This window comes from Nothoprocta perdicaria, unplaced genomic scaffold (genome assembly GCF_003342845.1).
Source record: "Nothoprocta perdicaria isolate Ctin4 unplaced genomic scaffold, notPer1 scaffold_35, whole genome shotgun sequence".
Classification (NCBI taxonomy): Eukaryota; Metazoa; Chordata; class Aves; order Tinamiformes; family Tinamidae; genus Nothoprocta; species Nothoprocta perdicaria.
The window spans coordinates 4,079,795-4,096,156 of record NW_020455588.1 but is presented as its reverse complement, the minus strand read 5'-3'; the positions used below and the strand labels follow the sequence as shown (position 1 = coordinate 4,096,156).

The following is a 16,362-nucleotide window of genomic DNA, read 5'->3' as shown; positions in this document are numbered from 1 at the left end:
TGTTTTAGAGCACTTGCATTTTTATTTCCATTAATGCTTCTCTGAAACTTTGTCCTGTTCCTGCCAATGGAGTTGCAAATGTGGTCTGTATCCTGGATAATCTTTTCATTTCCCCAAAGAACTCAAACAATAGACGACCCACCAATCACACATTTCAAAATAATAATAAAAACAATAATAAAATAATCAATGTAGGCTATGAAAAAGGCTTGTTTTGAGGCATTCTCACTTTTTCCTTGAGATCTCTTATACCTGTAGGCATGCTTGCAATGCAGACAGTAGAGTGAGAAATTGTGTTTCAGGCTACATGCATTTGTCTTGCATTATTAGAGGAATGGAAAAAGTTTTAGCACATACAAGTCACCTATTGTTTTAAGGATTTCTACTTTTCTTTTTCCATTCACATAGGCACAGATGCTCAGTCATGTTCTATTATGGCAGCATTAAGTAGCCCAAAGCCATTTTCTAGTGTCTCTTGTTAAAAAGAGCTACCCGACTTGTCATATTTCAAACTCCACTTGGCAGCTGTAAAAATTTCTAGCTTACATATCAGATTGTGCTAGGGAGATACATACACAAATCAGAATGAACCTTCTCTGCTTCTCTTCTGTTTTCACCCTATTTAACTTTTAGGTTAGCTGTCACAAAAGCAGATACTACCTTTTATTTTTAAATATTCACAATTTTTGATTAATATTTAAATTTGTCCCAGAAGAGGAAAGATAACCTATCTCTTATGTTCTAACATCTCATCTCTACATTTCTCCAGCAAGTAGGAAATATTTTGTTGTTGTTGCTGTCATGCATAGCTGATTAAAGCATGAGGTAAAGGCCATTGTTCCAGGGTGAACAGCCAAACTCAGTAAACAGATAAAGTAAAATCAAAGTTCCTGATATAAGTCATTATAAGTAGGCAGCATTTCTTTATTATTATAAGAGCTAACTTATACTATATTCAGTCAATGAATATATCAATACAGATTTTGTGCTTTCTCCTCCTTTCTGACAGTCTTTTTTTTAAGCATTTCACATAGAGTATTCTTGGAAAATATTTCCATGCTGGGTTGCGTGCATGTGACGTGTTTTACAGCAGCAGAAAATCACCTTCCACTAACTAATACAGTAAATGCCCTGATCTCTGGAAAATATATCATTTTAATTGTATTTTTGGAACATTCACTTTTTTCCTAAAGCTGTCATATTTGTACAAAGTTCAGAACCTTACTGGTACAAGTCTATTAATTACCTGAAGAAGGTCTCTGCTACCAGTGACCAGACAGACCAACACAGCAGCATATCATGTAATATTGCTGTTTGACACGCTCTTCTTTTGTCATTGCTGTAGGCACCGATTTCTGTCAACGGGTAGATAATACAATTTCAATTTCAAGTCATGAAAAAGAGCATCAAAACAAGATCTATAATAAGGCTTCATTAAGCAGCTGTGAACAGCATTATATCTACAGAGTATTTGTTGCATGTGAGATTCATATGAGAAAGAATGATCTTTAATATAGTGCACTTGAAGTTTTGCTGGCTGAACACTGAAATGACAAAGTATGTTCTTTAAAGGTCACCATGATTATATGTATTTAACAATTGCTATCATCAAAAAATATTTAGCTTTGGCAAACTAGCATGACTTGATATTTCATCCCTTATTTTCCAAAACAACCTATTTTTTTTTAATACCACCATTTTCTATTGATGTAAAAATGGCATTGCATCTCTCCTTGGAATATTTTTTCCTACTTACACTTCTCTTAAGCAGTCAAGCTTGACAGTTATTGCTATTAAAAACCAGAAAGCAAACTAAAACTGATGTCTCAGTTGGGAAGTTTTCGCCTGCTTTATGGTGCTTCTGTAATTAGGGATTGATCCTGCTCTCAGATCAGCAGGCCATCATCCTCACCAATTTCTCTAGCAGGCCTACATGCAAAAATCACAGTTGAAGGACAGAAACTACTGGGGTGACACTCATGCTTTTTGCATTTTTAAAACAAAAAAAAATACCATTAGGTAATTTGAAAATTCATCCAACCTCACCATGGTATTTAGTCACTGCTTTCACGTGGCATTAGCAAGAGATGTGGAGTTTCTCTCCTTTTGCAGATCATCCACAATCAATTTCTGACCAAGTGTTAATTAATCACGTAATCCACAAGTATTTTTATGTGCTATTTAGCTCATAAGCACAAGATGATTTCAGGTCTTTTACTAGGTGACTAACCTTGATGCAAAAGGAGCAGTGCTTAAAGAAAGCATTAAGTCATTGAATCTTTTTGAAGGATGACAGAACACTATAAGGAGAGGAAGAAAGGACCTAGAAATGTTAGTACATTAAAAATCTTTTCCCATATTCTTCTACATAAAAACATACATTAAAAAAAGTAAAATAAAAAACTACCCCACATTTGTTTGTGTGGATATTTTGCTGAATTTTTAAGATCCTTACACATTTGGGTTTTGATACACAACAGGCTTGCTTAAATCATATTGCTGTAATTGCAAAAACATTTCATGATACTCATTTAACACTAGTCAGGTACATTTACACTGAAGCCCCAGTTCACCAAACCACTTAAATAAATGCTTAACGTTAACCACAAATTCCAGCAATTTTAGTCAAAGTCTGTGGATATATTTCTATGAATGGGGTGCTGCTCTGAATAAACCAGAGCCTGAAGCGAAAGATAGATAAGGGAAGAATTGTCTCCTACCTGAGCTTTATATTTAATTTTCTATTGCCCTGATAACATAGCACTTGCCTCGCAAAGAATCCTGGTTATGACCCACTGAGCCTGACACCCCAAGCCTGAGGGTATTAGGTCCTTGGGTAGCTGGGCAAGGGAGAGCACAGGAAAACATCTCCATAGCCACATTTGTGTGTCCTAACAGCCAGGACCTGTGCAAAATCCTGAAGCATGGATTTTTCTTTCCATTCCACAGAGTGGGATCATTTGGTATCACCTGCTAGAACATACTGCAATGGACATGGTTTAGCAGGCACAGTGCTGATGGGTTTACAGTTGGACTTTATGATCTTGAAGGTCTTTTCCAACCATAATGATTGCAGGAGACTAGGTAGGCTACACATCCATATAGACACATCATTCTTCATTTGCTATGAAACTGGAAGAGCACAAATCCTGATCTACAAATTTAAAAACTGTTTATTATTTTCTGGACCATGCTCCTTACAATACTTAACAGTCTACTTTTTAGGGCAATCCGGTGCACAAATAGACACTCATTCATAAAAAACACTGTTACACCCAAATGGACACCTGTTACTTTTACAGGCCCATATCAGCAATCAGGCAGCATTTTCACAACTCGCCTTCTTTAGGACTTGGCTCTAGGCCACCTCCCAGCCACTGCTAACTTCTAAAGCTGATCCAGAAGTTTCCCTGGAACATACGTGACCGTTGCTGGAATTTTCTAGCCTGCTGAAAAGGCAGCTCCCCAGGGAATCACGTTTGCTGAAGGCAACTCGGTTCCGATGGCAGCAGGCGGGTCGAGCAGGCCAGGGCGAGCTGCCGCGGGCACGTGCGGCGCAGGGCGCGCAGGCCGCCCGCTCCGAGGCGCCCCGGCCCCGCTGCGCGTCCCCGCTGGCGGCTGCCTCCCAGTGCCGGGGGAGGATGGCTCCCAGCTCGCAGGCTCTCCGCTTCCCAGCAAACCGCAGCAAGGGATTCAGGATTTCCCTATAGGACAAACGGAAATTAAATTTCCTGATTGCCTATGGAGCCTCCGTTCTTGGGAAGCAGCATAGTCTTGCCAAATATTTTAGTTCCCCTAAAGTGATTTCATTTTCCAGATTTTGCTTATTGCAAGTTGCCATTTCAGAGGTTTGTTCTAACCTGGAATTAAACCACCTTCTGAAATTCCCAATTTCCTAACACAGGATCACCCCTCCCACCCACTTCTCTCCTGTTTCCCCTCTTATATGCCACTTCATAGCTCCTGCTGCAGTAATGAGCTTCTAATACAGCTTCCACTTGCCAACATACTTTTTCAGCATGCGCTAAATTATCAACGTATTGTCTGGACTTACACCTGTATCTGGGACTTAAAAAATCATTGCACTTTGACCCACCTTTCAGTTACAAAGCACCTACCAAAGTAGCTAAAATGGATAAGGCATGTCCATGAGAACAACATTAAATGTATACAGTAAGCCAATGGTTGTAGACAGCCTAACACGTTGAACACAGACAATTTTTCTATCTGTCATCTCAAAGCAGATCCAGGTAAAGAGCTAATTCCTACTCTTTTCATGGAACTGCACACCAGCATAATCCATAGTAGGTTATATCATCTTCTCCTTTCCTACCACATGGGTCTAGAGATAAGTAGCATTTAAATTAAAGGCATTTTCCTTTATTCTCATTCCAACACTATTACTGAAAATTGCTGTCCTGCGAACAGCATGCTACCTCTGCAAAGTAATGGCAGAGAGATATCGCTCTATGAGAGCATACATAAGATATGTTTTCTTGGTGTGAACTACATGCTGTTGGTTCAAAGGTGATAGACATTAGAAAAATATGCAATTTGAAGGAAATAGTTTTGAATGCAGGTGTTGGTTTAGATAATAAGGGATGAAGAACTTTACATTTGAGATGCAGACATTGATATTGACCCAGGCATTTATCAAGGCTCCCACTGTTCTACTTAAAAACAATATAAAAGTGCTGCTTAGAGAATCCTTCATCCTGAGCAACTGGTGAGTTTTTCAATGATAAGTCCACAAAGCAGGAAACCAGCAAATTATCTTTTTTTTTCCTTTTGACATGCTGTAACTTTGTTGCAGGGTTTCAAAACACTCAAAAACTTGAAAACTTCGAAACTTCAAAACACTCCTCTGAGGATGGGCAAGTGCTTCTTTCCTCTACCCCTCCTCAGTGCCTTTTGGAAGGAATGTATTTAACTGCACAACTTTCTTCTTTGTTCTCCTTAATTGGAAGTGTGGCTTTGCTTTGCATTACTGAACCAGCTGTGGAACAAAACAGGACATGTGATGCTTGTGCATCAGGGAAGGCACAAGCTCTGAAGAGGCAAAAGATGGAAAAAGATTCACTATGTACACTACGTGACTATCCATGAGAAAGTCCTGAAAGCACTACCTGCAGAAATTCAAATTGTCTGATATTTATTTCTTTATTAGGAAACCCCAGAACTACCTGTGCACTATTTTGAAAAATGCTACCAGCAATTAATCCAATGAACCTCTCTCATATGTAGCTCAACAATATGTTGGTTAAGAGAAAAAGAGTAATACTGCCACGGCATCAACTCTGAAAATACTGTTACCTAACCCAAAGAACCAGCCTTTAGAGAAGTGCAGACAATGATGGTAGCAAAGCTCTTCTCAAATGTGAAAATTGCATCGTGCATGGACCATGTTTTTCATTGCCTAGACGCACATGGGAAGGCATGCATGTTAAAAATGACAGACTGGGGCTTCACACATTATTGAGTCCATATGCTTCCTGACCCTGCCACACACTCACAGTCTACTGTACTGGTTCCTGTTTAAAACATTATTTTATTCTGATTAACTTTCTTTAACTATTAACTATTCTGATTAACTTACTTTATTCTGATACTTTTAGCTTTAATTCACTGATGAAGTCTGTGGACTTGTACTCAAACATAAAAATCACATTCATTTTATCCATTATCATAATTAAAGTCCAATATGCAGGAGTTCTGTTAAATAGTCTCGAATACTATTTGCCAGCACTCCTCTATTAGATCTCTGGAAACATATATGTTCGCCTAATAGTGGATGCGGGCACATGTGAAAAAAAGCAAGATAAAAACATCTCTCTACCTTGTGTTTCAACACAAGGCCATTCCAGTTACAATTCCTCACCTTTACGTTGTTCTACCATTCCAGGTATTGTGTTACAAAAATTACATTAATAATTATTTTCTTTATCCAAATTCCTGGAAATAATAGAGATTTCCTCATGCTAATCAGAGTATCATCATCATGACTACTCTGCCCTTCTGGAAACAAGAATTGCTGATTATTTTCAGAGGTTCACATTAAGATGATAGCTAAACAACCTGGGTGACCCCACTAAAGTCATAATAAAATAATCAGTTGAGTAGCACACAGAGTTACTGGGATCCTTCAAAAGGCAACCTTGTATTTTGTTTTACTGATTCCAGAAAATAAAATTTAAAAAAAAGGTTATTTCCAACACTCTGTAAAAGCACAGAATAATAGCCAGAGCCCCAGGCTTAGTAAGTGGTAATGTAGCTTCTGCTACATGACTTCAGTACCAAGATATTTACATAAAATAGTAATATCAAACATTATGAGTATGAAGATTTTATACGGTTTTATTATTTATAACTACTGTTATGCTAAATATTAAAAACAACTATGCTGACTACAAGACATTAAGAGACACAGTTGACATAGTGTCAGGGTTCTCCTTCTCCTTCACCTTACAGGGAAAATTATATACATAATAAATATAAATAAATACAAATTCTATATAAATAGAGATTTTATCATCTATATTGCATAGATATGCATAAAACAACATGACTGCACCTCTTTTTTTGATCATTTATATATTGTTTGATATTCATAAGATATTTTACCAGTCCTGCATTTGGTAAGCAATAGGTTCTCTAATCATTCTTTTAAAACTGAGAATATTAAAATATTTGCTATATGCGGCTTTTGCAGCTTGGATAGTAAAGGCACTACCACATACTGTTTCTCTCAATATTCTACTCAATCTATCACATCTCTCATCAAAACTAGAAGTCTTCATTATAGGCATCCCAACCCTTGCTATTTATATAAACATTAAATAATATTTAAAAGACCTGGAGCTGATCTAAACACTAGAAATGAACTAGGCCTATAAGTAAACCAAGGGAAAATTCAGCCTTTATTCAACAGCAAGTCTAAAACTACTGGGTTTCAATTGCACCTTCACACAGTAAATCTTCTTTCTGAACCTGTGTCTTTTTGTTACCCATTGCTTTGCATACTCTTATACATACTTAGCAGTAGCAACTTAGGAATTATATTTCTAGTGGTCCTACGAACAGGGTGAGAAGAAGAAAGAGGAGAGAACAGATTAGTAATTTTATGATAATGCATAAATATAAGTGAGAAAAAATACATTAAGTGCTTTTTAAAGCAAATTACAACAAATTATACCACGCAGGCCGTATAGCTGCCAGTCTTATAGCATGCCTTTTGTTCATGAAAATTGAAATCTTCTCATTGCTGAATGGGTCCTGTTCTGGATCATTTCATCAGTATGTGAGCTTCTGATAGGCTAGCATTGTGTCTCTGGCCTGACATTTTGAAAGCATTGGACACAAATGGTCCTCATACATCTTCTTCAAAGTTCCCACTCTTTGGCTTTTGCAGGTTATTACCTTCTATCCCCTGAGAACCATTCCTCTGTCCAGACTGGGTTCACTTTTCTGATTCTAAAAGGTCTGAGCCTTGCTGGGAATTCTTAGTGCTCTGCAGGTCATCCTTCCTCAAATATCTTGCTCATTTGCCAAGTCTTCATCTCCTGGTGAGGAATACTCTTTAATTTTCATTAGTTATCAACAGTCACTGACAATTTCCTAAATACTACCTGCCCCAGGTTATATATGTGGTGGTGCTCTCTTGCTGTTCTCTGCATGGGCAACCAGTTATTAGTAGGAGGAGGGCTATCCAAGTTCCATTCACGTTCTCTCTCTCTCTCCTTGAAAAATGAAGCTTTCCAGCCAAAATGGATTTTCCAGTCCTGTGGAATGGATTTATTCAGAATATAGGCATTCTTAGGGTTTGCACATGGCCTGCTGTAAGTAAGAATAAGCTGTTCCTCAGGAAAGGGGTGTAATTATGGCAGCTGAGCAGCTTCAGACAGTTGGAAACTCCTTCAAACTCCTGCATGGACAAACACTCATGTAAATGTTAAAGCAAAAAATATTTAGCTTGACCAGAGGAGACATTACAATGACACTGTTCCACTGACAAATTGTTTCCAAATATCAGCTTTCCCACACTCCTCTGAAATCCTTATAATTGCTACAGCAAATCGTTTAATTTAGCTTATACTTTGCTTTATTCTACTTATATTTAATTCAGCTGTAGACTTTAGGTGCCTAAGCAGACATGAAGAAATTGAGTGAAATTTCACTCAAGTGATTCAATGCCAAATTTCCATTTGAAATTAATGAGGTTTAACTAAATTGTAAGTATATAAAAGCTGACCTGCTTTATTTAGAAAATATTAAGTACAGACCCATTGCATTTAATCATGTAAAAAGGAAAACTAACATTACTTTGATGTTTTTATTTTTCTTTGAATCTCCATGACTTGTTAAGCAACTAAATCAGTGCAAAGCCAAAAATAAAATCTATTCACTCTCCTGTGAGAACACAGTATTCATGTCAGATCTCAATTTTAAGTGAGCAAGAGAGAGCAAAAGTAAGCAAAGGAAAACGAAAGGGCAAGTATGAGAGAAAATAATTTTGCTTAGAGGCATCATACAGCATAGTCATGAATGGCAACTCCAGCTCATGGATGCAATGCAGTGGGACACATCACGGAACTATAGACAATAATTGTATCTTAAGCATATGTATTTTCATCCATTTTTAAGCAGACCCTCTCTTATAAGTACCTATTTTCCAGTTGCTATGTACATTACCTGTGGGCTTTGATGCACACCTGCATAATTCTTTAACAGCACAACAAACGGGACTGCTGCACAAATACACAGGTCCTAGTAATGTACTTTAACAAGGAATCATCTTCTCTGCAAAGGAAATCAGCGAGTAGCTAGTACAGCAAATGGCTCGCTCTGTGCTAACAACACAACTTAGCGCGTAATTTAAAAATTAATTAGTAAGTTAGCTGTTGTGTTGTAATATAAAGCTGTGTTCCAAGTATATGCCCATAATTCACTATTATGTTTCCTCGCTATTAATAGTTGGATTTTATTCACAGTCATTATTTTTGTCTAGCCCATACCCACTTTGGAGTAGGAAGATGCAAAAATTACTCTGATTATATAAGATTTTAAATCTTTAACTAAATCTCTAGCCATTCACTCTCAAAACCCAGCTCATAGCTGAAGAGGAAAAGCAATAAGACTTTTATTGACTTGGCACCTACAATTCACCATTTCCTCTGCCAAATACTGCATTTTCTTTGAACAGGAAAGGGGGAGATTATAATTCACATAAACTTAGACATTTATATTGTCTACATTAACTCATCCTGGGAGGAAAGTGAGAACAAAGTAGAGAGCACTGCCATCTTGTCAATACACAAAAATATTAGGTTAATTTGCTGAACAGCTAGAGAAGTTTCTCTGTGGTCTTCCTCGCTAGGACGACTGGCAATAAAGTCAGCATAAATCCAACTGAAATCAAAGGAAATGAGACTGCACTTCCTTTTATCAAGTCCAAATTTGCTGCTCAGCACTGAGTGACCTCACTGGCTAAAATTTACCTCAAGGGTGGTCCTTTGAAAGCAATTTCCATGACAACGCAGCAATTCTTACAGATTGGCTTTTTATTCTATCTGAGAAGCAATAATTATATGGGACAGAGAAGGGAAAATTAGAAGATGAGAATGCAGTGGTTTAAACACAAAACTAATGGCATCCCAGGGAATAAAAGCTTGGCTTTCTCTTCATACTCATTTTGCATATATTCCATTTCCATATGCACTATACAGGAAGGACAGAGATACAAAGGTTGCAGAAATGTCAATAGGAAAGGTAAAAAGAAACAGTTTTGGAGAAGGGCTCCCTCAGTAGGACTCTATACAACACCTCTACAGACGGTCATATAGGACAGCCTGTTTGTACACTGTCAGAAGACAGCACTGCCTATATATCAATAGCAATTATAGTTAAGCCTGACTAACCTAAACATCACTCTAATGATGAATGCTTATTCTAGTCCACCTCTTCAATGGCATGATCTGAATAATAAATTCGTTTGATTATATCCAATAACATTTAATCAGATTGTGCATCTTTTCTGATACCTCTACCAGCAAGAACTGGCCAGCACAAAGAACTTATGTTATTTTTAAGGTTTTAACATTACAGCTCTTCATAAGCTCAGCATGATAGCCTGTATCCTACGTGAGATTGCAAATGTCAAGAGTTTTCACCATGTATACCTAAGGCCAGCAATCTATCCATAAGCAAGGAAAGTCAACAGTTGCTATTGACCTGCATTGCTGCTTTCCATATTCTTGCTCGCAAAGCCTTTCCACAGCTTTAGAGAGGACTTGCACTGACAAATGGGCTGTAATCTACTGCAAGCTACGGCAGGCTCATCATAATACAGTGTTTGCTGCAGCACTATTGCGATTTCTTGCCACTCGCCCCGTTTCAGCCAAATTCTGTCACTGTGTTTTCCCATGAACTTAGAGCAGTCAAATACTGCAGAAACACAAAGAATCACCAATCAACTATTTTTTTCTTTTTCAAATAATGCGCTCATCATTCAGTTCCAAATGTTCCAAAAACAACACAAATGGTTTAAAACAGCTCTCAAGTCCTTTTCAGGTATACTTTACTACAATTTATGAAGGCAATCATTACTGCAAAAGATGCATGTGTATCGGTAATTTTTCTCTATTACATATCTTCTGATCTGGTATTTGTGACATGCAGATGGATAAGACAATTGGTAAGTATATATATATTTTTTTCTTTTGAGTGAGAAATTTGGAGAACAATCTGAAAGACAAACTACTGGTGTATAATTTAAAAGCCACTGGTACACAAATAAAACCTCTAATCACAAAGCAGGGAAGAGCAGGAAATTATATTATATCTTTTAGTGACCTTAGGTTGCAACCTTATTTTGCCTTGTATCCCTGTACGCTGACGCACGTATGAGTAGGAGGGAAGGAGCAGAGAGTTGCTCTTGCAGAATTTCAAGGACATGGAAATTTAATCACAAATGCCTCAGCTGGCAAGCAGCTGATTAGAAAAGCGTGGACAACCCATCTCCCAATATGTGGGTTCCAGCATTGTTAACACTCCCCCACTCATCTGAAGGAAACATTTCAGAAATTAGCAACAGCCATTTAAAAAAAAAAAAAAAAAAAAGCAACTTAAAACAGAGAAAAAATTAAAACAAATCCCGACCCTTGTGAAACCTGCCACAATTGGAAGTTACTCCAAGAGATAAACGTTATTTGGATGAATATTAGATCAGCTTTTAAAAATTTGAGTTTAGCTTTGCTGAGTGCTTGGTGACATGATTAAATTCTTTGTTCAAATTGGTTCAGCATTTGTTCTTCTCTGCCTTCCTTTTCAGGTATTTTCAGGTTCCAGATCATAAGGCTGCTTCAAAGGTCAAGTGATGTTTCGATAACATCATTGATTTCTGTCTCACTTTCAAAATTGATATTTAAGGGCAAGATCCCAAGCTGCAGCAAGTGGGCATAGCTCAACTGATCTAATTGAAGCTGAGCTAAATCACAGCAGTGGTGGAACTGTTTGGGGCTCACAAACAGTCTTTCTTCTTTTACTCATCTTCCTTTGAGCTAAGAGCATCTCTAATAATCTGTTGATTGAGTGCCATGTGCAGAGTGTGGCTTTTCTGCATCAAGCTGGGTTTAGGCATTTGCAGTCTATCCAAGTTAAATTTTGCATCCAATTATCTTCAACCAACATACAGAATCAAATGAAATTAAAAGCTGTGAAACTAAGAGTAGGAGACCTACTGTGCCATTCTAATCAATGTTAATTTTCTTACCTTCTATCAGTTGAAACTTGGAAGAAGCCGGCTTCTTCAACTTTGCATGACACTTTACAGCAGTTCCTACATCTGTGTTAACTTAAAGTCCTGGCTGAGAATAAATGCACTGTTTTTAGACATATATAATATTTTGCAATATATATATGTATATATATAAAAATAATAACCTTTTGTAATATCAAATACCATAATATCTAATGGTAGAAATAATGAAAATATAACAAGAAGCTATGAGCCATGTTTTCCACTGCAAAGTATCATACTTTAGATATTCAAGTTATCCTATCTGTACCATGAAGTGAGGCAGGTTTTGTCAGGCATATCTTGTAATTGTTCCACTAAAGAATGCATTAGGATTTTACTTTTTTTTCTTCTTCTTCTTCTTCTTCTTCTTCAGAAGAGTGCTGACAAACCAGTCCTTAAAGCTTATTTTCAGAAGGGTATGAATGCTCAAAGATGCTTTCTGACCAGGGTACCAAATGACTTGAAAACAAACACAGAATTAACTCTGCAAACATCTAAAATATATTCAATGAATGCCAAAATATTCACTTTCTATAGCACCATATTACTTTGGAATGACTCTGTAAACATATTAAACACAGCCAATCTGGCTTATCTGTGTTCTCTGTTTCTTGCAAAAGCATTCATAAGTGTTGTTGATACTGTCAATCAGCTTTAAGTATCTAACTTAATGAAAAAAAAATACGTCTTTAATGCTATTCCTCATAGACAGCTAGTTAACCTCAATAAAATACTTCTTAGTGTTTTATTATATAAATTAACACAGTAATTAATAGTACTTAATCCATGTCTTCAGCATTGCCACAGTCTTTCCAAACAAAGCTTCTTCCCAAAGACTTCTCTAGCCCTATGATAATATAGCCACACTGTGCATTTGATCTGTGCCAAATCCTGACTAAGAAAACATTAGTTTCAGATAAGCTTCACCTTGTCGCTGAAGCCATGAAAAAGAGGCTGCAATTACATTCTAAATCTAAATGGACTGTAATCGCCTACTCTCCATATGACTCCCTCTTCTAGATTTCTGCAATAAGGTAGAATGAATTACTCTTTGAGGTGCCTCCTTTTTCTAGTGACTGTAGCAAGATGATTAACGTAGGTCCAACCTTAATACAGCTTATTTTCATTTTCATAGGGATGGAGGTTTGAGTCTGCCACGTGAATAAAGCAATAATACAAAAAATATTACTCTTTTATGTTATTTGCTATGTAAAGAACCCTAGCAACCCAAATGGCCATTTTCGTTCAAGGAGAGGTAACACAAGATGCTGGTGCTTATTCGGTACATTGCCAATAATTTTTTCTAATAATAAACAGAGTCCTCCAGGACTCAGCTGAAAGACAGATAGGTAAATTATTATCTATTTCCCATTCAGTCCTTGACTTTTCCGCTAAAAGTACCAGTAAGTAGGCTCATTAATGCCATTTATAGGGGTAATGTCTACTGATAACTGCTTGTCCACTGGAAACTCCCATCATTTAGTCACTGATCAACTGTAAGAAGGTAATAAGCTTAAAGCACTAATGACCTCTGACAGATTTTAACTAATGACATGGCTTTGTGTTAGCTGTTCCCTTGAGAATATAGCATTTGAATGGAGCAAAAGCCAGTAAAATCAGGGCAAAGGCTGTCTGGCACTTTGCCTGATATAAAGGGCTATTCAAAAGCCTTCCTGGCCTTTGCTAGAAGTCACTTTGAAATAGGACAGCTAGGAAATCACCAGGCAGTTTAGAAATTCCCAGTCAGAGAAACCAAGTCACAAATTATGCTTAAAAACCTCTGTAATCTTTGAAAAACCTTTGTGTTTCATTTTTTTCTATTTTTTTCTTCATGGAAAACATTACAATACAATGTAGATCTTACTGTATTTAAAAAAAAAAAAGAGAATTATTTTTTCCTCGGGAAAATTCAGATACCATTGCTGTGACAAATACTATTTTTTTATCCAAAATTTTTGAGATAAACAGATTTAGCAGCAAGAAAATGCCTTGTGAATTCAGTCTGCAGAGTTTCATCCTTTAACATATTCTTAACTGAAGGCTTTTTTTCCTCAATATTTGGAAATGAAATATTTTATTTTCTACAATGAAAATATGTTTTTCCTTAAAAAGACCTCTGCTGAAATAAAAAAAAATCTTACCCTTTGAGTCCAAACTATATAACACACATAAAGTTGTAACAACCTTTGAGCTCTCTAGAATTGCCAAAGGATAAAAATTATGTATAGATGCAGTTCTAGTACTAGAGGAAAAAATGTTTCTGTTTCATTGCAAAGAATCATTCCTTTTTATTTGTCCTTTTTTTGAAGCAACAATTAAAGTCAGACTGTGGCTCTAAGTATGCATGTAATCACCATGAATCCAAAATATTTGTAATAGCACTTGGAATTTGCAATTGGGGTCACAAATGACTGAACTGTATGCCACATTCAATTCCCTTACTATTCCTCCAGGTCCCCTTTTGTGGTTAATGTCAGAAAAACATAACCTGTTAAGTACCTATCTCCTATCTTCAAGGTCATCTAAGAGTCGCATACAATTTTTTAGTTCTTCTGAACTCCCTGAGCACTTTGACCACTTTGATGACGACAACAGCACATCTTGAGCACAAGTCAACTGCCTTATATACCTTCACCCTCATGGTGAGAATGTATCAGAACATATACCCCAGCTACTGAGTCTTTAATACAATCAGATTTTAACCTATTCTTCTCTTGCTTGTTAATATTTGAAATGTTAGAGAAATGAGCTTAAAAAAGAATCCCAAGGAAAAAACAAGAAAGTCTTCTTTGTTACTAGAAATACAAAGATCCTACCACTAAAGGTGACATTATAATCTAGACTTAAATCCGTTGATCTGCAACTCTAAACAGTTTTACTGAGAGCATCAAGACGGGCACTCAGGGAGATCCGAGAACAGTGAACAAGATCTTTTCTGTATTAGCCATGGCCTGTCTTGGATAAAAAGCTCTGGGAAACATTGATCTGTTGTTGCATGAACACATGTGAGGAAGAACTTCTTTCCTGTGAGGGTGACAGAGCCTTGGAACAGGCTGCCCAGGGAGGTTGTGGAGTCTCCTTCTCCAGCGATCTTCAAAGCCCGCCTGGATGCCGCCCTGTGCCCCATGCTCTGGGTGTGCCTGCTGGAGCAGGAGGGTTGGACTAGATGATCTCTAGGGGTCACTTCCAACCTTCTTAACCATTCTGTGATTCTGTGATATGACCATACCTTCAAGGAGGAGCTCCCTCTTCTATGTTAGTCAACCAACATATGCATAGGCCAGAATGCACCTAGTACCTCCCATTTTCAGGTTGTTGCCTCATTAAAGATAGGTTTAAAAAATAGATTTTATTTTTTACTTCTTTTATTTTTATACAATTATGTGTTTACTCGTATCCTCAGATATTGCAGTACCACAATGCTAAGAGCTGTTCAGCTGGCAGCAAGACCACTGCAATTTTAATTTTTTTTTTATAAATTAAATAAAATTTAGATTTTTATACAGGCTAAGAGCTCACATGAAAGCTGTTACTCTTCCTGCACAGCTATTCTTGTGCAATTATGCTACACTCAGTCTACAACCTAAATCTACCTCTTTAGATTTAGAATCTTTAGATTTGCCATGGGTGGCAGCAGGGCACCCATATGGCAGAGACTCAAATCATGTCTCTGAATAGCAACAGCAATTGTTGCAGTCTATACTTGCAGGACTGTAAGTATAACTTTACTTGTAAACTAACAAAACCTAATGCAGATACCAGTTACCCACGGGAAAGAAGGGCCTACAGACTTCTAAGAGCCACGCAAGCCAATACTCTGCTGTGGCCATTCTAAAAGGTAATAAAGGTTATACTAATGTGAGAAGGATTAGGGAGCAATTTGCTAGGCCGCACAATACGTCTGACAAAGAGCCTGGAACAGAACCAGATTTCCAAACTCCCATTTTTGTACTTCCTTGAGATAAAATTTTAAACTCTACTCCACCAAGCAACCTAGCAGGCATTATAGATAGCAGAGTTTGATAAACTAGTTCCCAGAGACCAAGACTGCGCTGACCTTTTGAAAGGCTCCAGTGACAAACACGGAACACGCACCTCGGCACTTTCACACACACACACGCCAGCACATGTATCCTGTCTGCCACGGAGAGAGGAAAGGAAGTCACAAGCCTGGCCTCTTCCTGCCCACTGCTGCTTACGCCACGTCTGGCCCAGACAAACTAAATAAATAGAAGATTTTTTTTTTAAATAAACTCTTATTTCTGACCTTTTTTTTCCCCCTGAAGTCTACTTCTGAAAGGTCCCAGGCAATGGAAAACACAACAGAATTATACAATACAGATTGTTCCCTAGCATTACTTCATTAAAGCACTAATTATGAAATAAGTGAAGGCCTGGAAAAATTCATGTGTCAAATTCTCAAGCTACCTAACTCTCTGCCATCTCACAGGGACCAAAGCACTGGCTTTTGCACTGCAGCCTCCCCTTTCTCTCTTGCTGTTTGCTCATATCATCGCCCTGGCGCTCCATCCACTGCATACCAGACTCTGCTCTGAGACATTTCAGAA

General features: G+C 37.5%; 1 long non-coding RNA gene across 1 annotated transcript in view; it reads right to left on the bottom strand.

Moving 5' to 3' along the window:
• Window positions 1-7,704: 7,704 nt before the first annotated feature.
• Window positions 7,705-16,362, bottom strand: part of LOC112951428 — a 9,036-nt gene continuing 378 nt past the window's right edge. The window contains exons 2-3 of the long non-coding RNA XR_003250205.1: window positions 11,768-11,861; window positions 7,705-7,921 (exon numbers count right to left, since the gene is read on the bottom strand). This is a non-coding gene — a long non-coding RNA (uncharacterized LOC112951428). The remainder of the gene's footprint in view (window positions 7,922-11,767; window positions 11,862-16,362) is intronic.